General features: G+C 47.5%; 1 protein-coding gene across 4 annotated transcripts in view; it reads right to left on the bottom strand.

Annotated features, from left to right (window-relative positions):
* FAM13A (family with sequence similarity 13 member A) overlaps nucleotides 1–27726 on the bottom strand; it is a 344313-nt gene that overhangs the window by 229261 nt on the left and 87326 nt on the right. The window lies entirely within an intron of this gene.

The raw sequence follows: 27726 nt of genomic DNA, 5'->3' as shown, positions 1-27726 counted from the left end.
GCGGCACGGAGACACGTGGTCCTATTTTTTCATTATTGTTTGAACACACGTAAGTATTTTGGAACGGAACGTGTGTCCGTTCCGTACTTACGTGCGTCCATGATTTTCTCAAGCTGACATGTCCACGTATTCTCCGGCAGCACGGTTGTCACACGGCCCGCACCCGTACCACACGGATGTAGTGTGGATGCGGTTCCGTGTGACACGCGCCGGAGAACACGTGTCATTAATTTAAAAATAAAAAAAACACATACTCGCCTCCACCAGCCCCGCAGATTCTTCCACTGCAAAATGTTCCTGACGGCCGCCGCTCGTTATGAGCGTGTAAAGGAGGTGGGCGTGTTGTCACGGGCGCTAATCTCCGCCCCTCCGCTCGGCCGGAAGCAGCGTCAGCGGGGAGTGGGCGGGGCTGGAGCCGAAGATCAGTACCCTGGACAGCAGGGCGGACCACGTGAGTATGCAAATTACCGGTTCTCCGTGTGCTATCATGGACAGTACACGGAGAACACACGTGGACCGCACGTACCCGAGACACGTACTTACCACACGCAACACGCAGGGAAAATACGTGTCTCGCGGCACGTTCGTGTTTTTAACGGATGTGTGTTGGAGGCCTTAAAGAGGAATATTGTGCATACTGATAAAAGAATATCCTTATTTAGGTGTGTCATCACCAAATAGTATAAATGCAGGCAGTTTATATGTTCTCCCCAGCTTTGGGGGTTTCCTCCGGGTTCTTCAGTATCCTCCCACACTCAAAGACATACTGATAAGGAATGTAGATTGTGAGCCCCAATGGGGACAGTGATAAAAAACTGATCAAATACTCATCATGTCCACATTTGTTTGATAGAAACTGAAACTGATGTTGATTTTCTCCATCTGTTGGAGGATTAGTTTTCTTCTTGATTTCTAACCATGGAGAATCTTAAATAAGTGGTCATGAACACAGTGATGTACCACTAATAACCGCAAACAACGCAGCCAGTATGGGGCTCGTGGGTTGGGGGAGCCAGATGTCACACTTTCAATTTACCCGAATCCTGGATGCAGATACAGTTGAAAGTAATGACAGAGCAGAGAGCTGTCCGCTCCCTCTTCCATCATTTTCCCTGGCCATCAGAGCTCTGACATCACAGAGGAGCGGACGCCCTACAGAACTCTGTAGGGATGCAGACGACACACTGGAGAGACCAGAGCAGCAGGGGAACAAGGAGGGTAATTTTATTTTTAATTAACAAGTACATTTTGGGGGCCATTAAACTGTTTGGAGGGCTATCTTTAAAGGCCTTTATATTATTTGGAGGGCTATGAGGAGGCCATTATACTACTTAGAGGGTTTTGTGGGGACTATTATAATATTTGAAGGGCTATGATGGTCCATTATTTTATTTGGAGGGCTATGTGGGAGTCATTGTAGTATTGTAGTATTTGCAGGGCTATGTGAGAGCCATGGTAGTAATTGGAGGGCTATGTGAGGGCCAATATGCTATTTGAAGGGCAATGGTGGGGCCAATTTTACTGTTAGGAGGGCTGTGTGAGGGCCAATCATACTCTTTAGTGGGCTGAGTGAGGGCAATTATGTGTTTGGAGGGCTATGCAGGCGTCAATTTTATTGTTTGTATGGCTTTGTGGGTTCCAATTGTACAGTTATGAGGGGTGTGTGAGGTCCATCATACTGTGCGGAAAGTTGTGTTGGGGCCATGATACTATATGGAGGGGTGTGGGTGCCATTATACTGTATGAAGCAGGGTTGTGGAGTTGGTGTCCATTTTGGTGGAGTTGGTATAAAATGGACCAACTCTGACTCCTAAAATAAATGATAAATAGGATACAGTAGTTCAATGCAGTATGCGCTAAATATTTTTTTCAGAAGAATTTTGTAAAGTTATGAAATGTCCTATAAAAGTTTGTTCTATTCCTGATGTACAGATCTAGGCTTTTAGTTGAGATGAATCCGTGCTGCACTTTATGTATATGCTTAGTAGTGACGCTCCTCCTCTACAGATTAGAGAAGAAGGCACTGGGAAGGAATGCCTGCACTCATCTCAGAACTGTAAGGGGTACTTTGCACACTGCGACATCGCAAGCCGATGCTGCGATGCCGAGCGTGATAGTCCCCGCCCCCGTCGCAGCAGCGATATCTTGTGATTGCTGCCGTAGCGAACATTATCGCTATGGCAACTTCACACGCACTTACCTGCCCTGCAACGTCGCTCTGGCAGGCGAACCGCCTCCTTCCTAAGGGGGCGGGTCCTGCAGCGTCACACGGCAGGCGGCCAATAGAAGCGGAGGGGCGGAGATGAGCAGGATGTAAGCATCCCGCCCACCTTCTTCCTTCCGCATTGCAGCCGGGACGCAGGTAAGGAGATGTTCCTCGCTCCTACGGCTTCACACACAGCGATGTGTGCTGCCTGCTGGAACGAGTAACAACATCATACCGTCGCTGCTGCGAAATTATGGAAATGTCGGACCCTACACCGATCATACGATAACTACGCTTTTGCGCTCGTTAATCATATGTAACAGGATTCACATACTGCGATGTCGACAGCAACGCCGGATGTGTGTCACTTTCGATTTGACCCCACCGACATCGCACCTGCGATGTCGTAGTGTGCAAAGTACCCCTAGGAGTAAACAGGAAAACAGAATTAGATAATCAGATCAGATTTGAGGTTATCTATGAAGGAGGATCTGATGGAGGCAATATTATTTCTCCGAACAAATTCATACACTGCACAAATATTATTCTGTACGTTTTTCTTGAAAACGTTTTTTTTGCCACTTACTACATAGTCTATTGACTATTTACAATTAAAGTTTTTTGTGCTCTAAAGTTGTATTCCAATAAATATATTTTATGATCTGTTTAAATAGCTTGATTATTGTATCATAATGATTATGAAAAGCCGATAATACCATTTTACTACAGTAAATTTATCACTTAAACGTGAGCCATGTAAGAAGCAGTCAGAGTCAAGACTTGGAGTCAGGGAAATTGAGGAGTCTGAATTTTGGCTTACCGACTCCACAGCCCTGGTATGAAGAACAATTGTCCTGTATGGCATTCCATTATACTGTGAGGAGGGCTATAATGGACCAGAAATGGTTGCAGTGGTCCCAGACACACATGAAGACTTTTTAAAAAAAGTCCTTTATTCCATGGCACAAAAAGAACCATGCTATCCATTGCAAAATCATCTTCATGCATGAAAATGCACCATTTCATGCTGCAAATAGCGGAAGGAGAGAAACTCATGGTGTCGCCACCAGCCTCTCCTAACCTCAACACTATTGAGAACCTTTGGAGTATTCTCAAGTAAAAGACCTACGAGGATGGGAGGCCGTTCACATCAAAACAGCAGCTCTGCGAGGCTATCCTGACAGCCTACAAGGAAATTCAAACGGAGACTATCTGAAAACTCACAAGTTGAATGGATGCAAGAATTGTGAAAACGATAGCGAAGAAAGGGTCCTATGTTAACATGTAACTTGGACTGTTAAGATATTTTAGATTGGAAAAGCTTTTAATTAATTCGTCAAATGCAACAAGTCCATTATTTTAGAGCAGATTGTTTTGATCAGTATGAGTGTAGTGAAAACAAATACATGGGTGGACTTGTTCTCGGGCATGTGTTGGGGCTGCGGTCGCCACCCTGAAACTGTTGGCGGTGCGGACTTCAAATAATGGCGCCCAAAGTCAGAACGTGCGCAGATGGAGCCCTCGGCTTAAGATCTCATCTGCACACGTACCACACCCGGAGCAATAAATGGCGTCCAGAGGTGTCGCATGCGCAGATGAGATCTTGAGCAGAGAGCTCCATCTGTGCACGTGCCGACTCCGGGCGCCATTTCTTTGAAGGCCGCAGTGCCGACAGTTTCTGGAAGTTGACTGCCTCACTGCGCTCGCAGCGAGCATCTGGGACAACTGCCGAACTGCCCGCAGCATCACCCTACTCCACCACCGCCTCCTGTAACCTCGCTCCACCACTACTGCTGTCCACTCCCGGTAAGAAGACCCCCTTTTTTTTTTTTAACCTTTGTTTCCTGTAAATTTGGGGTACGTCTTATAATCCGGTGTGTCTTATAAGCCGAAAAATACGGTAGTTAATTTGTCTGTACAAATTTATTCCATGAAACTAGAAACCTGCCCACAAATTATCTTCACAAAAAAAACCACAAAAAACCCATTAGTACATTCTCAAGAAGTAAAGATTGCATGTAACTCTGGTATTGATTGGATGAATGATTTTGGTGGTTGGTAATGCCATGCTCTTGCCCGATAATTTAATTTGACAGTCCCGCCGGCTATACGTGGGTGCGGCTTCAGCCTCATGCAGCCAACTTCTATTGCATGTCCGCTCTCCGTCCCTGTACCCCTCCTCTCCCCAGTGTTCCTGAGCTTGTCTGCAACCGCAGAATAAAGTTGTTTGGCCACTTACCTCGTGAGCTGCCACTTTTCTCTTCTGGTCTATTGCTGCTTGACTTAAGGCTGCTTTACACGCTGCGACATCGCTAACGACATATCGTCGGGGTCACAGTGTTTGTGACGCACATCTGGCGCCGTTAGCGACATCACAGCGTGTAACACCTATGAGCGACCTTAAACGATCGCAAAAGAGGCAAAAATCGTTGGTCTGTGACACGTCGTTCATTTACCAAAAATTGTTGTCTGGTCAGTAGCGAGGTTGTTTGTCGTTCCTGCGGCAGCACACATCGCTATGTGTGACTCCGCAGGAACGACGAACATCTCCTTACCTGCGTCCACCGGCAATGAGGAAGGAAGGAGGTGGGCGGCATGTTCTGGCCGCTCATCTCCGCCCCTCCTCTGCTATTGGGCGGCCGCTTAGTGACGCCGCAGTGACGTCGCTTTGACTCCGAACGCACCTCCACCTTGAAGGAAGGATTCTTCGGCGGTCACTGCAACGTCGCTGCAAAGGTATGTGCATGTGACGCTGCCGTAGCGATAATGTTCGCTACGGCCGCGATCACCAAATGTCGCACAAATGACAGGGGCGAGTGCTATCGCGCACGACATCGCTAGCAATGTCGCAGCATGTAAAGCACCCTTTAGGCCGGTTTCACACATCCGGCTTTTTGCCGTTTTGCCGGATTCGGCGCACGCCAGTACAGTGTATACAGTACAATGGCAGCGCCGCAACTTCCGGGTCACATGCTCCAGTCACATGACAGCATGTGACCAGCACTTGTCCCGCTACCATTGTACTGTATACACTGTACTGGTGTGCGCCAAATTCGGCAAAACGGCGAAAAGCCAGATGTGTGAAACTAGCCTTACTCCTCGGCATCTACAGAAATCTCTGTGTCTTTCAATAATACACCAATGTAACAAATATGTAAATGCCTCTTCATGTGCTGAGTACGCTTATATAATCTTTGCTAAGCATGATCTATTTCCGTGCTGGCTTTCATAATACTGTGGGAGTATACACCGATGCATTCAGCATTGTTTCAGACAACTGCTCATTTCAATAGCATTTTTTAATAGCCCTTTCTCTGTCAAACTGGATAAGCCTGCAGAGCTTCATAAAGGTTTTCTCTATTATACAAATTGCGCTGGCCATCTGTACCATGTTCTACTTATGATTGCTCTTAATTGCTACTAATCGCTTAATACCAGATATTTTTGGGCCTCAATATCTATGCAGTTTACAGCTTTCACAAGTAAAACTGAAATAACGTCTGTAAAAATATGGCTTAATTTCATCTCTAATCTGCTACAGAACTATCCGACAAAAATCTGTCATATGGTAACCTAGAGGTCTGCGTGAAAAGGGTATAAATGCCAAGTGATACCCATAGTGTAGTTTTGGACGAAATTAATAAGTATTACAGCTACATTATGTCCTAAAATGACAATGTGATCTTATAATAATGTCCACATACTAGATATTCATTTTTCCAATAGAACTCCTTTTTAAATCCGTGCCAATTTGCCTCCAGGCTGTATTTACCGTTGAGCTTCCATTGCAACCGTCCTGCGGTAGTTCTAGTGGTTCTGGTAAATTAAGCGTAGTCCGATCTTTCTCAGTTGCCTTCCAACATAGCTTTGCTTTGCCACGTGTACTCACAGAAATGAATGTTTACAAAGAACTGAAGCCCTCAGTGGTTGATGCCTTGTAATGGCTAACTGAAAAGATGGTAATAATAGCAAGCTTTCGAGTCTACTCAGGTCTCTTCATCAGGCTCAGTATAAGGCCTCTTTTACATGTCCGTGAAAATCACGCACGTGTTTCATGGACGTGTCAAAGGTGCGTATTGCCCTCCGTGTGCTGTGTTTATGGCCTACGTGTGTTCTCCGTGTGTTATCCGTGATAACACACGGAGAATGGGAACTTTCTCCTCACCTGTCCCTGGCTTCGCTGTCCGTGGTGCTGATCTTCGGTCTTCGGTCCTGCCGACTCCCCGCTGCTGCTGCTTCCGGCCGCAGTGAAGTGAATATTCAATTTGCATAATGAGCGGCGGTCGGCAGCAAGTGACAGCAGCGGCAAAGACTGCAGGGCCTGAGAAGGTGAGTAAAGTTTTGTTTTTTTTCTCACAGACACTTCTTTTCTCCGGCGCGTGTCACACAGAACACATCCGTGTGGTCCGTGTGTGTTACATGTGACCCGATTGCGTTCCGTGTGACACCCGTGATGCCGGAGATAAAACGGACATGTCGGCGTGAGAAACACACGGACACACCATACCATAACCATGACATACCACACCATGACACCATAGGAAGACATAGGTCTACGGGTGTATGTGTCTCCGGTACGTGAGGAAACGGACCATACACGTACCGGAAGCACGTACATGTGAAAGAGGCCTAACACAAATTCTGAAGAGGCACATACAGTATTTATACACAACAGGACATAGAACAGTGGAGTAAATAAGACAAGTGACGTGAAGCAGAACGATTAGTATGGGAGAAGGACAAATAATTGTGGCAGTAAATATTGGAGCAGTTCATAGAGAGGAGGTGAAAGTTTGTCGTCTGATTGAGGTCTGGTCCAGATTTGTAATGCCCCCGAATGGTCTGAGGGGCACATTTCTTAACTGATGTATAAAGGCATAAATCCACAAGACACATTCATTTTTGAAGTTTCCTTTCAATATCAGCAATTTCATGTCCATGATGCTGTGATCTGAACTACAAAAATATTTGGCCACAGGTAGATCTACGAGCAGCTGCTAAGTCTTTGGCTTTACCCAGAAAGAAATGAGTTAGGATGATGAAACTTTACATTTATTCCACATACTCTCCACTGATGTGAACACACTTCTTACATCAGTATTCCAAGTTCTGTAAGCCTAGCAAAAAGAAGGATTTTTTTTTGTGCCTCAAAAAAGGCATCCGTAGCAGCCATGGCATCAGAAATGGTGTGAAATTTGGTACACTTGAGGTATTTCTTCAGATTTGGAAACAGATGATAGTTGGAGGGAGCTAGATCTGGTGAATGAGGTGGATGGTCAACCAGCTGGAACCCCAGCTCTGCCAGTTTTGCCATGGTCGCTTGTGCCGTGTGAGCAGAGGTGATATCTGCAGGAACAAGACTCCTTTGCACAGCTTACAGCACCTTTTGGCCTTCAGAGCTGCCTTCAACTTCTCCAAATGTTTAAAGGGAACCAAACATCAGGATTTTCGTATAAAGCCAGTGCCGTACTGGCACTATCAGGCACAGTCTGTACATAGCATTAGTGGGCAGCTCGGATGTTTAGGCTTTGAAATCCAAGTTTGTGAAGTTTAAAAATTCATTATCTTTTTGACTGACAGTAGCACCTCTGCTGATAATATCCGGGCGGGTTATGCACATGGATTCCCGCAACCCCCGCTGCCAGTTCCTCCCTCTCTCTGGCTCTATGCAAATTTTTCTATTCAGCAACATGGCGTCGGAGTTGGCGCCTGCGCATAGCGCTCATCTCCGGCGCCATGTTTCTGAAGCCCACATTAGCTAGTCTTGTGCCTGAGAGGGCGGCGCATGCGCCCTCGCTTCTTCAGATCTCGTTGTGACCGCGGGAGCGCGCGCGGTCACAACAGGACTAGAGAACAGCTGATCTTACTGATTAGCTGCAGCAGACGATATCGTAGCAGACGTCTGCTGCAGCTAATTGGTAAGATCAGCTGATCTATTGTAATCCTCATTTGGCTGAGTGACATTACTATTTTTAATAAGGAAATCTCTTTGTAACTATTGTCCATTGTGGTTATCCTGGTTTAGTATAATGAGAGGATAAATACGGTGATTATGCCATGGTGTCCCTATATGTAAACACCTCTGCTATAATTTTAAAGTGATAACATGTATTTTATGTATATTCTTTGTTGAATAAACTAAACAATTTTATATTGGCTTCTTGAGATTTATGGTCTCATTATTTGGTATAAATTGTTCTTTTGGCTATATAAGAAAATTACTCTGGACATTTGTTGTGGTGCTTACCATTTCTAATCTAGGGCTTAAAGGCAGCTGTGAGCTGCAATTAACTCCTTATCACCCAGACTGCCACAGCACCAAGACAATCGGGAAGAGCCGGGCAATGTCTTGCGACTGTCGCATCTAATGGATGCGACAATTCAGGGCGGCTGCAGGCTAATATTTTTAGGCTAGGGTCTCTCAATCTCCATGAGTCTCCAAAACCTGAGAATACTAACCCCCAGCAGTTGGGTTTTATCTTGGCTGCGTATCAAAATTGGGGAGACAGCACGCTGGTTTTAAAAATTATTTAAATAATTTACAAATAAAAAAAAAAAGCTGCTTTCGGTTCCTTCTGTTTTGATACCCAGCCAAGATGAGCGCATGGCTGGGGGCTGCAGCCTGTAGCTTTATCCGTGCTGGGTATCATAATATAGGGCTAACAGCACGCCAATTTTTAAAATTTATTTTACTGTACAATATAGACCTGCACACCAGCGTCTGTGATTTGAAGCGTCAAGCACGTGGGGACACGTGTGACTGCAACCAATCACAAATGCCGGGGGGTGGGGAAAGCAGTGCACATTGAATGAAGGTAATGAGTGGCCTGGGAAGTGAATGAGTGGCTGCGGGAGCAGTGAGATAGCTGCGCCGGTGATTCAGTAAGTGAAGCGCTTGCTCCTACCCCTTTGCGCTGGATTCTGGTCCCCATAAACCTTATATGAGGACCGGCATCTGGCCAGATACCAGGGGTCAATGCCCCGGTGACCCCAATCCTTCGTAACGCAGGGACAAAACGCAAAAAGAATTGACATGCTGCATCTTCAAAAACGCAGCCACAAAAAGATGCACTGTGCGGACAGCAAAATAGAAATCTCAGACTTTGCTGGGGGAAGGAAATGCATGAATTTGGGGGCATCTTTGTGACCACAAAACTTCACCAAAAATGCAGTAAAAGATGCAGCGTGCATATATAGTCTTAGGGTGAGTTCCTTGTGGTAACAAGCATAAAAAGCAAGGCCGCATCATTTGGTTACGATTTTGCAAACGTAGCTGCAACGAAAACAAGAATTCCCTGTTTTCTTTTTTTTTTGCAATATTCTGATGTGACTACCATATAAAACTTTACAACATTTTAAAGGGAACCTGTCACCTGAAATTTCGCCCAAAACCTAAAAGATTCCCCCTCTGCAGCTCCTGGGCTGCATTCTAGAAAGGTCCCTGTTATTATTGTGCCCCATGTGAGAGCAAAATAAAGACTTTATAAAGTGGTACCTTTTTGTATTCAGATACTGTAAATGTGACACGGGGGCGGGCTCTCTGGCGTCCGTTATTCTGCCTCCTGGTCCTGTATGCCGCCCTCCATCGCTCCTTTCCATAGCTGATGCACCGCCCACTGCTCCAGCCATCCCCGCGCATGCTCAGTGCCAGTCTCACGGGACTGAGCAGTGTGACCGCTGGTGACGTGTTGGAAGTGACTATGGTTATCAGCAAGTACCCGCCCATAATCTCATGAGCGCGCAAACCTCACCAGCAGTCACACTGTGCTCAGAATAGATGCTAGACTGTATGGGCTGCTTCCAGGGATGGCGTCCCTTTTGTCACGTGATAGTATTTTGAACACTGCACTATCACGTGACAAAAGGAACGTCATCCCTGGAAGCAGCCCATACAGTCTAGCATCTACCCTGAGCACAGTGTGACCGCTGGTGAGGTTTGCGCGCTCACGAGATTATGGGCGGGTACTTGCTGATAACAATCACAGCCCCGCCCATAATCACTTGCCTGCGCACACGTCACCAGCGGTCACACTGCTCAGTCCCGTGAGACTGGCACTGGGCATGCGCGGGGATGGCTGGAGCAGTGGGTGGTGCATCAGCTATGGAAAGGAGCGATGGGGGGCGGCATACAGGACCAGGAGGCAGAATAACGAACGCCAGAAAGCCCGCCCCCGTGTCACATTTACAGTATCTGAATACAAAAAGGTACCACTTTATAAAGTCTTTATTTTGGTCTCACATGGGGCACAATAATAACAGGGACCTTTCTAGAATGCAGCCCAGGAGCTGCAGAGGGGGAATCTTTTAGGTTTTGGGCGAAATTTCTGCTGACAGGTTTCCTTTAAGGACATTACTTTATTATCGATCCTGTTGGCTATGCAGACACTTATACCTGTATAATACACATAAGGCTGCTTTCACACTACGTCTTTTTAACATGCGTCCTGAACGTTTTTTTGCTGCAAAAGCGGATCCTGCTTTTACAGCAAAAAATGCATGCAAACGCATGTGTTATTTTGCAGGATCCTGTCACTGGATGTTTAGGGGCGGGCATTGGAGTCATGTGATCGGGAGTGAGGGGAACTAAACGTGACAGACTGGGAGCCGGCATCTGACAGCTGCGAGGCTCGTAACCAAGGTAAACATCGGGTATACTTGCTTGGATACCCGATATTTACTTTGGTAACGAGCGTCTGCAGCTGCTAGGAGCCGGGCTCCCTGCACACGTTACCAACGTAAACATCGGGTAACTAAGATAAGTGGTTACCCGATATTTACCTTGGTTACGAGTGTCCGCAGCTCTCAGGTGGGGGAGAGGGAGGGGGAGAGACAGAGAGAGAGGGAGGAGAGAGAGGGGGAGAGACAGAGAGGGAGTAGAGAGATAGACTGATCACGGAGGCTGGTTTCTGGGCATGCTCAGTAGAGCAAGCAGGATCCTGTCTATCAGCATGCCAGCGTTCACCTGCGTTTGCATGCGGTTTAGTCAGGATCCAGCAATTTGCAGAAGTTGGACGCAGCTCAAAAACGCTACAAGTAGCGTTTTTGAAAGATGTTTTAAAAACTGCAAGTCGCTGGATCCTCACTATAACGCACGCAAATGCAGGTGAACGCATGTTAACGCAAGTCCATTGCAAATGCATTGAAAAGAAAACGCATTTGCACTGGATCAGTTTCTGCGTTAAAAAAACGTTCAGGATGCATGTTAAAAAGACGTAGTGTGAAAGCAGCCTAATACATTTACGCCATTATTTCACAAGATTTGGGACAGAATTTAGATGCATGTTTGTTCATAATGCAAACATTTACATAACCATTCCAGATTTGCACTTCCACACCCAAATGTGCTTGTCATCAATGTCCACATCATTATCCAAAATGGTAATATGCATAGGCATTTAAAGATACTGGGTGCAGCATAATGAAGAGAAATGCAACACAAACACAATAGGCGAATATGAGTCACAGAGATTAGGAACACGCTAATGTCCCGAGAGTCTACTTTATAACAACAAGGCCTATTACATTAGAAAGAAGCAGATCTTGTCATTTCCAGCCATGTAAACAGATGTGACACGTGTGGCGAGCTACTGTACTATTCAGATTAATGGGTGCACTCAATGCTAATAACAAGAACTCGGATAATATCAGATTGATTAAGTAATGTGAGCACCTTTCAGCACAGAAAAACAGGTAGGAAACCTCGCCCAGTCACAGCTGCCTGCAAAAATCAATACTTAGTCCAGAGTACAGAGATAAAACATAAGAAAATACTAGCTATTTCCAGCTGTCAACAATCGGTGAACTAGGTCACACATACACAAACCTGTTTATTAACATTTCTGTTTTAATTAACCTGAACTAATTATTTAGCCTTAATACGAAGATACAGCTGAATAGATGTGTGACTACTTCCTTGTCGTCATAAACGACTCAATTACTAAATCGATTATCTCCGAACAATAATAAAACCATTTCTAACGCGCTTTTCTTAAGGTACCGTCACACTTAGCGACGCTCCAGCGATCAGACCTGGCAGGGATCGCTGGAGCGTCGCTACATGGTCGCTGGTGAGCAGTCAATCAGGCAGATCTCCACACTGATCAGAGATCAGTCACCAGTGACCCATGTAACGACGCTGTGCTTGGTAACCATAGTACACATCGGGTTACTAAGCAAAGCGCTTTGCTTATAGTTACCCGATGTGTACCTTGGCTACGTGTGCAGGGAGCAGGGAGCCGGCTTCTAGAAGCTGCGAACGCTGGTAACCAAGGTAAATATCGGGTAACCAAGCAAAGCGCTTTGCTTGGTTACCCGATGTGTACCTTGGTTACCAGAGTCCGCAAAAGCCAGCTCCTGCACATTCAGATCGTTGCTCTCTCGCAGTCAAAAACAGCGATGTGTGCTTCACAGCGGGAGAGCAACAACCAAAAAATGGTCCAGGTCATTCAGCAACGACCGGCGACCTCACAGCAGGGGCCAAGTCGTTGCTGGATGTCACACACAGCGACATCGCTAGCAAGATCGCTGTTGCGTCACAAAAACTGTGACTCAGCAGCGATGTCGCTAGCGATGTCGCTTAGTGAGACGTTGGCTTTACAGTCTGTGTATGCCAAACCGAACAGGTGCTTTTTGGTTGGGAAGTTCTCATCCAGCGTGTCATCATCTATGCCAGTTTTCTACAGTCAAAAAGTCACGATCTTTGCTAAAAATGTTTTTTGTGATTCTGACCTCATTTACCTCACCCCAATAGAGCAGCTCTTTTACTTCTGGTCTGCTCTGTTGATGGGGTGTCACAGCCAACATCAAGCTGACTGACAACAGATTTCCCGCAGTTAGGAAGCATACCATCAGCCACGACACCCTGTTGACAGAGCAGTGAAAAAAAACAAGAATCTATTTCGACATACAGTGGGTACGGAAAGTATTCAGACCCCTTTATATTTTTCACTCTTTGTTTCATTGCAGCAATTTAGTAGATTCAAAAAAGTTCTTTTTTTTCTCATTAATGTACACTCTGCCTCCCAGCTTGACAGAAAAAAACAAATGTAGAAATATTTGCAAATTTATTAAACAAGAAAACCTGAAATATCACATGGTCATAAGTATTCAGACCCTTTGCTCAGACACTCATATTTAAGTCACATGCTATCCATTTCCTTGTGATCCTCCTTGACATGGTGCTATTCCTTCATTGGAGTCCAGCTGTGTTTAATTAAACTGATAGAACTTGATTTGGAATGGCACACACCTGTCTATATAAGATCTCACAGTTCACAGTGCAGGTCAGACCAAATGAAAATCATGAGGTCAAAGGAACTGCCCAAGGAGCTTAGAGACAGAATTGTGGCAAGGCACAGATCTGGCCAAGGTTACAAAAGAATTTCTACAGTACTCAAGGTTCCTAAGAGTACAGTGGCTTCCATAATCATTAAATGGAAGAAGTTTGGGACCACCAGAACACTTCCTAGACCTGGCCGTCCAGCCAAACTGAGCAATCGTGGGAGAAGAGCCTTGGTGGGAGAGGTAAAGAAGAACCCCAAGATCACTGTGGCTGAGCTCCAGAGATGCAGTAGGGAGATAGGAGAAAGTTTCACAAAGTCAACTATCACTGCAGCCCTCCACCAGTCAGGCCTTTATGGAAGAGTGGCCAGACAGCAGCCTCTCCTCAGTGCAAGACATATGAAAGACTGCATAGAGTTTGCAAAAAAGTCCATGAAGGACTCCCAGACTATGAGAAACAGTGAAACATGGTCATGGCAGCATCATGCTATGGGGGTGTTTTTCAGCTGCAGGGACAGGATAACTGGTTGCAATTGAAAAAAGGATGAATGCGGCCAAGTACAGAGATATCCTGGAAAAAAACTTTTACAGAGTGCTCTGAACCTCAGACTTGGCTGAAGGTTCACCTTCCAACAAGACAATGACCCTAAACACACAGATAAAATAACAAAGGAGTGGCTTCAGAACAACTCTTTGACCAGTCTTGACTGACCCAGCCAAAGCCCTAACCTAAACCCAATTGAGCATCTCTGGAGAGACTTGAAAATGGCTGTCCACCAACGTTCACCATTCAACCTGACGTAACTGGAGAGGATCTGCAAGGAAGAATGGCAGAGAATCCCCAAATTCAGGTGTGAAAAACTTGTTGCATCATTCCCAAGAAAATTCATGGCTATACTAGCTCAAAATGGTGATTCTACTCAATGCTGAGCAAACGGTCTGAGTACTTATGACCATGTGATAATTCAGTTTTTCTTGTTTAATAAATTTGCAAACATTTCTACATTTCGGGGTTTTTTCGGTCAAGATGGGGTGCAGAGTGTACATTAATGAGAAAAAAAATGAGGTTTTTTGAATTTTTCAAATGGCTGCAATGAAACAAAGAGTGAAAAATGTAAAGGGGACGGAATACTTTCAGTACCCACTGTAACGTAACCAGAAGCCGCATGGTTGCCGACAGGAGCATTCCCTGACTGACCTGAGACAGCAAAGATCAAAACAGGGCAGAACAGGTAGATGATAGTTAGCAACTACCTGCCTGTAAAGGCCCAGTCACACTAAACAACTTACCAGCGATCCCAACAACGATACAACCTGATAGGGATCGCTGGTAAGTTGCTAGGAGGTCGCTGGTGAGATGTCACACTAAGCGACGCTCCAGCGATCCCACCAGCAACTTGACCTGGCAGGGATCGCTGGAGCGTCGCTACACGTGGAAGCATGCTGTGCTTGGTAACTAAGGGAAATATCGGGTAACCAACCCGATATTTACCTTGGTTACCAGCGCACACCGCTTAGAGTTGGCTCCCTGCACACCTAGCCACAGTACACACCGGGTTAATTACCCGATGTGTACTGCAGCTACATGTGCAGAGAGCAGGGAGCCGCGCACACTGCTTAGCGCTGGCTCCCTGCTCTCCTAGCTACAGTACACATGGGGTTAATTACCTAATGTGTACTGCAGCTACATGTGCACAGAGCAGGCGCTGGCACTGACAGCTGAGAGCGGCGGACGCTGGTAACGATGGTAAATATCGGGTAACCAAGGTAAGGGCTTCTTGGTTACCCGATGTTTACTGTGGTTACCAGCGTCCGCAGAAGCCGGCTCCTGCTGCCTGCACATTTAGTTGTTGCTCTGTCGCTGTCACACACAGCGATATGTGCTTCACAGCGGGACAGCAACAACTAAAAAATGGTCCAGGACATTCAGCAACAACCAACAACCTCACAGCAGGGGCCAGGTTGTTGCTGGATGTCACACTAAGCAACATCGCTAGTAAGTTGTGCATTAGCAGCGATGTTGCTAGCGATGTTGCTTAGTGTGACGGTACCTTAAGTTCTTAGCTCCATAGGGAAAAATAAGTCCCAGATAGCCCCCTTTAATAGATGTGTGCCTCTTATGTAGCACACCTTACTCTAGTGATGTCTCTGAACATCCTGCCCAGTGCCCCGGATCTCTGGAGAGCGCCAATGTGAACTGTATTGGGGTTTAACAGTTTGATTGATCTTGTGGCAAAGCAGGAAGAAAGGGGTTCCCTGCCCAACCACTCTGTCTTGTAGGCTGCAGGTTACTGTAGGTCTGCAACCTACAAGATATTGGTGCCCCGGAGCACTGAAGGAGGCACACTGTTGGAGGGGCATTATTATTGAGGAGTGCACTCTGAGGAGAGCATAACTAGTTATAGGTACAGGTACACTATATAGGGGAAGCATTATTACTTTTCTGAAATAAGGCAGTAGGACAACTTATTACTGAAAAGGGACTCTTGGGGGAGCTTATTGCAGGAGGAGAACTCTAGAAGGAGCTCACTACTGAAGGGGAACTCTGGGGCTAGCCTATTACTGAAGGGGGACTCTGGGGCTAGCCTATTACTGAAGGGGGACTCTGGGGCTAGCCTATTACTGAAGGAGGACTCAGGTGGAGCGTAATGTAATACTGAAAGGAGACTCTGGGGGAGCTTATTACTGAAGGGGGAATCTGGGGGAGCTTATTACTGAAGAAGGACTCTGGGGGAGCTTATTACTGAAGGGAGACTCTGGGGGAGCTTATTACTGAAGGGGGAATCTGGGGGAGCTTATTACTGAAGAAGGACTCTGGGGGAGCTTATTAATGAAGGGGAACTCTGGGGGAGCTTATTACTAAAGAGGAGCTCTGGGGGGAGCTTATTTTTGAAGGGAGACTCTGGGGGAGCTTATTACTAAAAAGGAACTCTGGGGGGAGCTTATTACTAAAGGGGGATTCTGGGGGAGCTGAAAAATATGGGGACTCTAAACAAAGAAGGTCACCTGTAAGTCACTATAACTGTCTATCAGAACTGGTAACAACCACCTAATGGTCTCTGTCATATTGGTCTTTTTTAGATATTTTTATTTAGTAACATTTTGTTAAAATTCAGTAAGTGTTCTATAGTATATAGGAGGTGTGTACTAGTATTATTGGTAATAATAGTCTGCATGCAATGTATTGTGTTCTATACAAGCATTATGGAATCACTATGCAGCAGTCAAGTTAGTGTTCTTGGTGTGGTGGTATTATTTTAGCTTAGCAGAGTAGCACTATTGCTAACAATGGTCTTTGTATAATGTGTTTTGTGTCAAAATGGGAATTGTAGGCATGGTCTATTCCTTTTACTGCACCAACAAACTATTCAGAAATGCTATCCAATTACAGATGTAGTGGTAATCTGCAGGTAGCTGCTTTACTGGAGCAGGTGCTGCAGGGAGAAAAAAAAAAAAAAGTTTTATTCTACCTGCAGCTGCTTGCTACCAACCACTGGGGCAGTGCAGGGAGTAGTTAGTGTCAGCACTAACTATACAGTCAGTGCTTATAATCACTCTAGAGTACACTGATTGACAGTTTACTCTGCACACACATTGGAGACCTAGCTGTTATCTATAAATGTGTCACAGAGTGATTGCAGAATGATCACTGTCTACGGAGCAGTAAGGGGTACTTCTCACATAGCGAGATCGCTAGCGAGATTGCTGCAGAGTCACGTTTTTTGTGACGCACCAGTGACCTCATTAGCGATCTCGCTGTGTGTGACACTGAGCAGCGATCTGGCCCCTGCTGTGAGATCGCTGCTCGTTACACACAGTGCTGGTTTATTTTTTGGAAGTTGCTCTCCCACTGTAAAGCACACATCGCTGTGTGTGACAGCGTGAGAGCAACAATCTGAATGTGCAGGGAGCAGGGAGCCGGCATCTGGCAGCCTGAGGTAAGCTGTAACCAAGGTAAATATCGGGTAACGAAGCGAAGCCCTTTGCTTGGTTACCCGATATTTACCTTGGTTACTAGCGTCCGCCGCTCTCACGCTGTCAGTGCCGGCTCCCTGCACAAGTAGCCGGAGAACACATCGGGTAAATAAGCAAAGCGGTTTGCTTATTAACCCAATGTGTACTCTGGCTAGGAGTGCAGGGAGCCAGCGCTAAGAGGTGTGCGCAGGTAACCAAGGTAAATATCGGGTAACCAAGCGCTTGGTTACCCGATATTTACCTTAGTTACCAAACGCAGCATCGCTTCCACGCGTTGCTGCTGGCTGGGGGCTAGTCACTGGTCGCTGGTGAGATCTGCCTGATTGACAGCTCACCAGTGACCATGTAGCGACGCATCAGCGATCCTGACCAGGTCAGCTCACTGGTGGGATCGCTGGAGCGTCGCTAAAGTGTGACGGTACCCTAACTGTAACTGTTCCCTGCTTCAAGGAGAATAAAACTTCATTTTCAAGTTATAGGAGCTGCTTCAGTAAGGCAGTCATCCATGATGTGAATGCTAATTCTCTGCAGATTACCACTATTTCTCCAAGAAAACAGCATTTCTGTTCCCTTTAAATGGTAGCGGGGAAGTATGTAAAGAAAAACCTTAACCTTTAAGACCACAGTAATGGCATTGCCTTACTCCAAAGGGTTATAAATTCAATACTGGTGTATGTTAACCCCAGGCTTGATAAATTCCCCCTTTCTGTTAGGGTGAATCAGGGTCGGACATCTCGTTGGTGCAGCCTCTGCAGCAGGGGCCCAAGAGGTAAGGGGGCCCATGTCTGCCTTCAAAGCATATATTGTTGTTGCACAGGGGCCCTTTTCTGTCTGTGTCAGTCAGTGGCCGGTGAATGATTAATCCAGGTAATGAGTACCAGAGAGTGGGGGCTCTACCTCCAAATTATTTACAATGAGTGCTGGTTATGGACAGTTTTGTTAATGCATGTAGCTTGGTTTTATATGATACAAAGCAAATATTAGATTTTTTTGCCATGTTATGGGAAGCCACTATGGGAGCATTTTGAGGTTGTTGGATTTCTGGTAAAATTTAGGCGATGTGCGCATGCTGAGTATTTGGTTGTATCTCCGAGCAGAAAAAAATTGTGCCTTTTTGCTGCGTTTTGTTCATTCATTTTCTATGTGTTCTGGGGTGAAAAAACGCTGCAAAAATGCTGAAATAATGGACATGCTGCAGATTTATTTCTGCAGCAAAGCGACAAGGGAAGAAAAGCAGCATGTGCACAAAACTTCAGGATTCTCATTGACTTTGCTGGCATAAGGATTGCATTCAATTTTGTAACAAAACTGCACTAAAAAGAAGGGAATTTTGTTACTTACCGTAAATTCCTTTTCTTCTAGCTCTTATTGGGAGACCCAGACGATCGGGTGTATAGCACTGCCTCCGGAGGCCACACAAAGCAATTACACTAAAAAGTGTAAGGCCCCTCCCCTTCTGGCTATACACCCCCAGTGGGATCACTGGCTCACCAGTTTTAGTGCAAAAGCAAGAAGGAGGAAAGCCAATAACTGGTTTAAACAAATTCACTCCGAGTAACATCGGAGAACTGAAAACCGTTCAACATGAACAACATGTGTACCCGCAAACAAACCAAAAATCCCGAAAGACAACAGGGCGGGTGCTGGGTCTCCCAATAAGAGCTAGAAGAAAAGGAATTTACGGTAAGTAACAAAATTCCCTTCTTCTTCGGCGCTCTATTGGGAGACCCAGACGATTGGGACGTCCAAAAGCTGTCCCTGGGTGGGTAAAGAAATACCTCATGTTAGAGCTGCAAGACAGCCCTCCCCTACGGGGAGGCAACTGCCGCCTGCAGGACTCTTCTACCTAGGCTGGCGTTCGCCGAAGCATAGGTATGCACCTGATAATGTTTGGTGAAAGTGTGCAGACTCGACCAGGTAGCTGCCTGGCACACCTGTTGAGCCGTAGCCTGGTGTCGCAATGCCCAGGACGCACCCACGGCTCTGGTAGAATGGGCCTTCAGCCCTGATGGAACCGGAAGCCCAGCAGAACGGTAGGCTTCAAGAATTGGTTCTTTGATCCATCGAGCCAGGGTGGCCTTAGAAGCCTGCGACCCTTTGCGCTTACCAGCGACAAGGACAAAGAGTGCATCCGAACGGCGCAGGGGCGCCATGCGGGAAATGTAGATTCTGAGTGCTCTCACCAGATCTAACAAATGTAAATCCTTCTCATACCGATGAACTGCATGAGGACAAAACGAAGGCAAAGAGATATCCTGATTAAGATGAAAAGAGGATACCACCTTCGGGAGAAACTCCTGAATGGGGCGCAGCACTACCTTGTCCTGGTGGAAGACCAGGAAGGGAGCCTTGGAAGACAGCGCTGCTAGCTCAGACACTCTCCGAAGAGATGTGATCGCTACCAGAAAAGCCACTTTCTGTGATAGTCTAGAAAGTGAAACCTCCCTCAGAGGCTCGAAGGGCGGCTTCTGGAGGGCAACTAGTACCCTGTTCAGATCCCATGGATCTAACGGCCGCTTGTACGGGGGAACGATATGGCAAACCCCCTGTAGGAACGTGCGCACCTTAGAAAGTCGTGCTAGACGCTTCTGAAAAAAGACGGATAGCGCCGAGACTTGTCCTTTAAGGGAGCCGAGCGACAAACCTTTTTCTAACCCAGATTGCAGGAAAGAAAGAAAGGTAGGCAATGCAAATGGCCAGGGAGACACTCCCTGAGCAGAGCACCAGGATAAGAATATCCTCCACGTTCTGTGGTAGATCTTAGCAGACGTGGGTTTCCTAGCCTGTCTCATGGTGGCAACGACCACTTGGGGTAAGCCGGAAGACGCTAGGATCCAGGACTCAATGGCCACACAGTCAGGTTCAGGGCCGCAGAATTCCGATGGAAAAAAGGCCCTTGGGACAGTAAGTCTGGTCGGTCTGGTAGTGCCCACGGTTGGCCGACCGTGAGATGCCACAGATCCGGATACCACGCCCTCCTCGGCCAGTCTGGAGCGACGAGTATGACGCGGCTGCAGTCGGATCTGATCTTGCGTAGCACTCTGGGCAAGAGTGCCAGAGGTGGAAACACATAAGGGAGCCGGAACTGCGACCAATCTTGCACTAGGGCGTCTGCTGCTAGAGCTCTTTGATCGCGAGACCGTGCCATGAAGGTTGGGACCTTGCTGTTGTGCCGGGACGCCATTAGGTCGACGTCCGGCCTTCCCCATCGGCGACAGATTTCCTGAAACACGTCCGGGTGAAGGGACCATTCCCCTGCGTCCATGCCCTGGCGACTGAGGAAGTCTGCTTCCCAGTTTTCTACGCCGGGGATGTGAACCGCGGATATGGTGGAGGCCGTGGCTTCCACCCACATCATAATCCGCCGGACTTCCTGGAAGGCTTGCCGACTGCGTGTCCCCCCTTGGTGATTGATGTATGCCACCGCTGTGGAGTTGTCCGATTGAATTCGGATCTGCTTCCCTTCCAGCCACTGTTGGAAGGCTAGTAGGGCAAGATACACTGCTCTGATTTCCAGAACATTGATCTGAAGGGTGGACTCCTGCTGAGTCCACGTACCCTGAGCCCTGTGGTGGAGAAACACTGCTCCCCACCCTGACAGACTCGCGTCTGTCGTGACCACCGCCCAGGACGGTGGTAGGAAGGATCTTCCCTGTGATAATGAGGTGGAAAGGAGCCACCACTGCAGAGAGTCCTTGGCCGTCTGGGAAAGGGAGACTTTCCTGTCCAGGGATGTTGACTTCCCGTCCCATTGGCGGAGAATGTCCCATTGAAGTGGACGCAGATGAAACTGCGCAAACGGAACCGCCTCTATTGCCGCCACCATCTTCCCGAGGAAGTGCATGAGGCGTCTTAAGGAGTGCGACTGACTTTGAAGGAGAGCCTGCACCCCAGTCTGTAGAGACCGCTGCTTGTCCAGCGGAAGCTTCACTATCGCTGAGAGAGTATGAAACTCCATGCCAAGATACGTTAGTGATTGGGTCGGTGACAGATTTGACTTTGGGAAGTTGATGATCCACCCGAACGCCTGGAGAGTCTCCAGTGCAACATTCAGGCTGAGTTGGCATGCCTCTTGAGAGGGTGCCTTGACCAGTAGATCGTCCAAGTAAGGGATCACAGAGTGTCCGTGAGAGTGCAAGACTGCTACCACTGCCGCCATGATCTTGGTGAACACCCGAGGGGCTGTCGCCAGACCAAATGGCAGAGCTACGAACTGAAGATGGTCGTCTCCTATCACGAAGCGTAGAAAGCGTTGGTGCTCTGTAGCAATCGGCACGTGGAGATAAGCATCTTTGATGTCTATTGATGCTAGGAAATCTCCTTGAGACATTGAGGCAATGACTGAGCGGAGGGATTCCATCCGGAACCGCCTGGCGTTCACATGCTTGTTGAGCAGTTTTAGGTCCAGAACAGGACGGAAGGAGCCGTCCTTTTTTGGAACGACAAAGAGATTGGAGTAAAATCCTCGCCCCCGTTCCTGAGGGGGGACAGGGATCACGACTCCTTCTGCTCTTAGAGAGTCCACCGCCTGCAGCAGGGCATCTGCTCGGTTGGGGTGTGGGGAGGTTCTGAAGAACCGAAGTGGAGGCCGAGAACTGAACTCGATTCTGTACCCGCGAGACAAAATGTCTGTTACCCACCGGTCTTTGACCTGTGACAGCCAAATGTCGCAAAAGCGGGAGAGCCTGCCACCGACCGAGGATGCGGAGGGAGGAGGCCGAAAGTCATGAGGTAGCCGCTTTGGAAGCGGTTCCTCCATTTGCTTTCCTGGGGCGTGAGTGAGCCCGCCAGGAATCTGAGCTCCCTTGTTCTTTCTGAGTCCTTTTGGACGAGGAGAATTGGGCCTTGCCCGAGCCTCGAAAGGACCGAAACCTCGACTGCCACTTTTTCTGTTGAGGTTTACTTGCTCTGGGCTGTGGTAAGGAAGAGTCCTTACCCTTGGACTGTTTTATGATTTCAGCCAATGGCTCGCCAAACAGTCTGTCTCTAGATAATGGCAAGCTGGTTAAGCATTTTTTGGAACCAGCATCTGCTTTCCAGTCCTTTAACCACAAGGCTCTGCGCAAAACCACAGAATTGGCGGACGCCATAGCGGTACGGCTCGTAGATTCTAGGACAGCATTGATAGCATAGGTCGCAAACGCAGACATTTGCGAAGTTAGGGACGCCACCTGCGGTACTGCTGGATGTATGATAGCATCCACCTGTGCTAAACCAGCTGAAATAGCTTGGAGTGCCCACACGGCCGCGAATGCTGGAGCAAACGACGCGCCGATAGCTTCATAGACAGATTTCAACCAAAAGGTCCATCTGTCTGTCGTTGGCATCTTTAAGTGAAGCGCCATCCTCTACTGCGACTATGGATCTAGCCGCAAGCTTGGAAATTGGGGGATCCACCTTTGGACACTGGGTCCAGCGTTTGGCCACTTCAGAGGGAAAAGGATAACGGGTATCCTTAGAACGTTTAGAGAAACGCTTGTCTGGATGAGCGTCGTGTTTCTGGATTGATTCTCTGAAGTCAGAGTGGTCCAAAAAAGCACTTAATTTACGCTTGGGATACAGGAAATGGAATTTCTCCTGCTGTGCAGCTGCCTCCTCTGCTGAAGGAGCTGGGGGAGAAATATCCAACAGTCTATTAATTGCCGATATAAGGTCATTAACCATGGCGTCACCATCAGGGGCATCCAGATTGAGAGGGGCCTCAGGATTAGAATCCTGATCACCGTCCTCAGTCTCATCACAGAGAGACTCTTCTCGCTGAGACCCTGAGCAGTGTGATGACGTCGAGGGTCTTTCCCAGCGAGCTCGCTTAGGCTGCCTGGGACTGTCATCTGAGTCAGAGACTTCAGCCTGTGATGCTTGAGACCCCCTTGAAGTACGGATTAGTTCCAACTGAGGGGGACCGGGGAACATAGGCACAGCAGTGTCCATGGTCTGAGTAACTGGCCTGGACTGCAAGGTCTCCAGGATTTTTGTCATAGTCACAGACATTTTATCGGCAAAAACTGCAAAGTCTGTCCCCGTCACCGGGGCAGGGTTCACAGGCGTCTCTGCCTGGGCCACTACCACCATAGGCTCTGGCTGACGAAGTGCCACTGGGACTGAACATTGCACACAATGAGAGTCGTTGGAGCCTGCTGGTAGATTAGCCCCACATGCAGTACAAACAGTGTACACAGCCTGTGCCTTGGCACCCTTGCGTTTTGCGGATGACATGTTGCTGCCTCCTCAGAGCAGTACAGGGTGTCCAGCCAAGAAGCGACCTTACAGTGCAACTATATATATATATATATATATATGGTACCAAGAAAAAAGTACACTAATATAACACTGAGGCACTAGTGGGGCCAGCACTAATGTGCTGCTTACCGCCCGCTTAGGAGCGGGTGTGTGGGCGCCGAAATCCCTTTAGTCTGGGTCTCCCAGAGCCTGCTGCCTTTCCCCAGCCAGACTGCATGTGTAATGGCTGCCGGCGTCCTTGTGGAGAGGGGGGGCGGGCCCTGGGCGTATACAGACGAAGAGCGGGAAGCCTGCTTCCCACTGTGCCTAGTGAGAGGGCTGGAGCATGTAAATAAAGCTCCAGCCCTCGGCGCTGCCAATTGAGCAGCGTCTCTCCCCTACCCTGATTGACAGGGTGGGGGCGGGAACGAAGCGGCGCTAGGCCGCAGAAGCCGGGGGCTAAAGTTAGAAGCGCCGCCGCCATAAAAGCGCGGTCGGCGCAAAGTCCCCGGCGCACCACAAGTCGCAGCTGCGCCGCCGCTCCAGGAGCGGTCGGCGCAGTAGTTCCCAACATGTAACGTCACTCAGCAAAGCTGCAGTGACCTAACCCCAGCGCACAGCGCTACTGTCCCCGGCGCACTATAACGCTCAGCAAGCCTTGAGAGTGTCCGTGCCTGCCGGGGACACAGAGTACCTGAAAGTTGCAGGGCCTTGTCCCTGAACGGCACTCCCGCTCCAAATCCAGCAGGTTCTCTGGGTCTGTGGATGGAGCCCGGCCCCAGGGCTTGGGGGCCGGCAAGATCCCACTTCCACAGAGCCCTCCAGGGGATGTGGAAGGAAAACAGCATGTGGGCTCCAGCCTCTGTACCAGCAATAGGTACCTCAACCTTACAAGCACCACCGCGGGTGAGAAGGGAGCATGCTGGGGGCCCCATATGGGCCCTCTTTTCTTCCATCCGATATAGCCAGCAGCTACTGCTGACTACAAACAGTGGAGCTATGCGTGGATGTCTGACCTCCTTCGCACAAAGCAGAAAACTGGTGAGCCAGTGATCCCACTGGGGGTGTATAGCCAGAAGGGGAGGGGCCTTACACTTTTTAGTGTAATTGCTTTGTGTGGCCTCCGGAGGCAGTGCTATACACCCGATCGTCTGGGTCTGCCAATAGAGCGCCGAAGAAAAAATGAGATAAAAACGCTCAAAGGCCTTGTTCATACACTGCGTTTTTACCCGCGTTTATTTTTGCGTTTTTGCTGCAGAAATTGCTTGAGAAAATGGTTGTAACCTTTTTACAGACATTCCCCAGCAAAACCTATGGAAAAAAAAAAAAATAGCTGTGTGCGCACTGCGTCTTTTTCTCAAGAACATTCTTTCTGCAGAATTTCTTGAGAAAAAGAATGAGCATGTCACTTCTTCTCTGCAGGTACCTGAGTTTTTTGCCATAGATAATGGTAAAAAAACGCAGGGACCAATCTGCGGAAAAAAACACACCAAAAACGCATCAAAATCGCATGCGGTTTTCGGTGCGGTATTGGTGCGTTTTTTTATCGCAAGTGCGCTAATCTTTCAGACTCTCGAAATTTCTTGAAAAAAAAATCCTTTTTCTAGTGTGAACAGAGCCTTAAAGAGATTGTCCACTACTGAATAGCCCCTTATTAAAAAACCAAACCAACAACAGATGGATCATTCTTATTCATTGCAGGATTATATTGAAACTGGAGGAAGGAGCGCCGTTTCAATTTTAGGTAGCAGAAAAGCTAGACTCGCCGACACCGTCTACATGTCAGTATCACATTGCAGTCACCAACAAAATAAGTGTGTCACTTTGATCCTAAACTTTATTCTCCCCTCTCCTTTTGCAAATACCCTTTTGGAAGGACAGAAGTGACATCAGAAACATATGAGCAGATCTTGCCCATATTTACTGCAGTCATTTTGCGAGCTGGCAGTACAATAGGTTTTCATGTCAAATATGAGCAGATGTTCCTGCGAGTATTTAAAAAATGAAAATGTCAACTTTTAAAATAATAATTTTTCAGATTTTATTAAAAAAAAAAAAAAAAAAAAAAGATTAAAATATCTGAAAAACGTTAAAATATTAATAAAAAAAAATAATTATACTCGAGTTGCACCCATCCAAGAGTCCAACTGCATGTTACGAGTGCCGAGCACCTGAGCATGGTAGCGCTGGCTTATCACTAGATAGCAAGTGTCCACTGTGATAAATGCAACATTCCCTTATTTCTTTTTGTAATAAAGATGGAAATATAAAAAAAAGGCAATTTTTTTATTGTAACACAAAAATCTTATATGTGATCAATTTAGGAAGATTGCTTCACGTGTCCGGTATTACCAGCATAGCAGTGGCATGCCAGACCATACGTCTGTTTTTTTTTTTTGCCTAATAGTAGCATGTAAATCACAAACAACATTAAGAAAATAAAAGAAGCCTTGTGATATATTTGGAGGGAATCGGTGATGAGGAAGAGATGCCAATACATTCTTTGTGGTATTCCAGCCAGGAAGAAGCTGAACCGTTGACTGTGCCATCAATTCCACAGCACTCCTGAAGTCTATGTATCAAGATGTCAATCTTGTTTGCAGAAAAATCTAAGAGTATTAGGATGCGGCAATATTTTGCAGTAAGTGGGTCACAAACATACATAGGGAGAGACCTGTCAGTCTAGTGGAGCCGGTGAGAAGCCGGTACGGACATGCCTTTTGGATTATTCCTCTTGTCCCTGGCTGTAGACCTATCAGTCTAGTCAAGCCAGTGAGAAGCCGGGACGGACATGCCTCTTGGACTATTCATCTTGTCCCTGGCTGTGTTTCCAAATGTTTTCTCTGAAACACCACAGTGCTTCAGAGTAAAGGCCCTGTCACACACAGAGATAATTCTGCGGCAGATCTGTGGTTGCAGTGAAATTGTGGACAATCAGTGCCAGGTTTGTGGCTGTGTACAAATGGAACAATATGTCCATGATTTCACTGCAACCACAGATCTGCCAAAGATTTATCTCTGTGTGTGACGGGGCCTTAAGACACCGATGAGTAGAATGTAAAGGGTGCTTTACATGCTGCAACATCGCTAGCGATGTCGAGCGCGATAGCACCCGCCCCCATCGTTCGTGCGACATTTGGTGCTTGCTGCCGTAGGGAACATTATCGCTACAGCAGCGTCAGACAAACATACCTTGTCAGCGACGTCGCTATGACCGCCGAACAATCCCTCCCTCAAGGGGGAGATGCGTTCGGCGTCATAACGAAGTCACTGCGGCATCACTAAGCGGCCGGCCAATAGAAGCGGAGGGGCGGAGATGAGCGGGACGTAACATCCCGCCCACCTCCTTCCTTCCTCATTGCCGGTGGACGCAGTTAAGGAGATGTTCGTCGTTCCTGCGGTGTCACACATAGCGATGTGTGATGCCGCAGGAACAACGAACAACATCGTACCTGTGGCAGCAGCGATATTAAGGAAAGGAGTGACGTGTCGACGATCACCATTTTTGAACGATTTTGCGATCGTTAATCGTCGCTCCTTGGTGTCACACACTGCAATGACGCTACCGGCGCCGGATGTGCGTCACTAACGACGTGACCCCGATGATATATCGGTAGCGATGTCGCAGCATGTAAAGCACCCTTAAGAGTCGGTCTCTACTGCTGGGTTCACACATAGCGACAGCGACGTCGCTGTTACGTCACCATTTTCTCTGACGTAACAGCGACCTTGTATGTCGCTGTTATGATCGCTGATTAGCTGTCAAACACAGCGACGCAGCAGCGATCATAACGTCGCTACATGTGCAGAGAGCAGGGAGCCGCGCACACTGCTTAGCGCTGGCTCCCTGCTCTCCTAGCTACAGTACACATCGGGTTAATTAACCCGATGTGTACTGCAGCTACATGTGCAGAGAGCAGGAGCCGGCAGCACAGGCAGCGTGAGAGCGGCGGAGGCTGGTAACGAAGGTAAATATCGGGTAACCACCTTGGTTACCCGATGTTTACCCTGGTTACAGCTTACCGCAGCTGCCAGATGCCGGCTCC

This window comes from Anomaloglossus baeobatrachus, chromosome 1 (assembly GCF_048569485.1).
Source record: "Anomaloglossus baeobatrachus isolate aAnoBae1 chromosome 1, aAnoBae1.hap1, whole genome shotgun sequence".
Classification (NCBI taxonomy): domain Eukaryota; kingdom Metazoa; phylum Chordata; class Amphibia; order Anura; family Aromobatidae; genus Anomaloglossus; species Anomaloglossus baeobatrachus.
The sequence above is the reverse complement of the archived record's forward strand: the minus strand, read 5'-3'. Positions and strand labels throughout refer to the sequence as shown.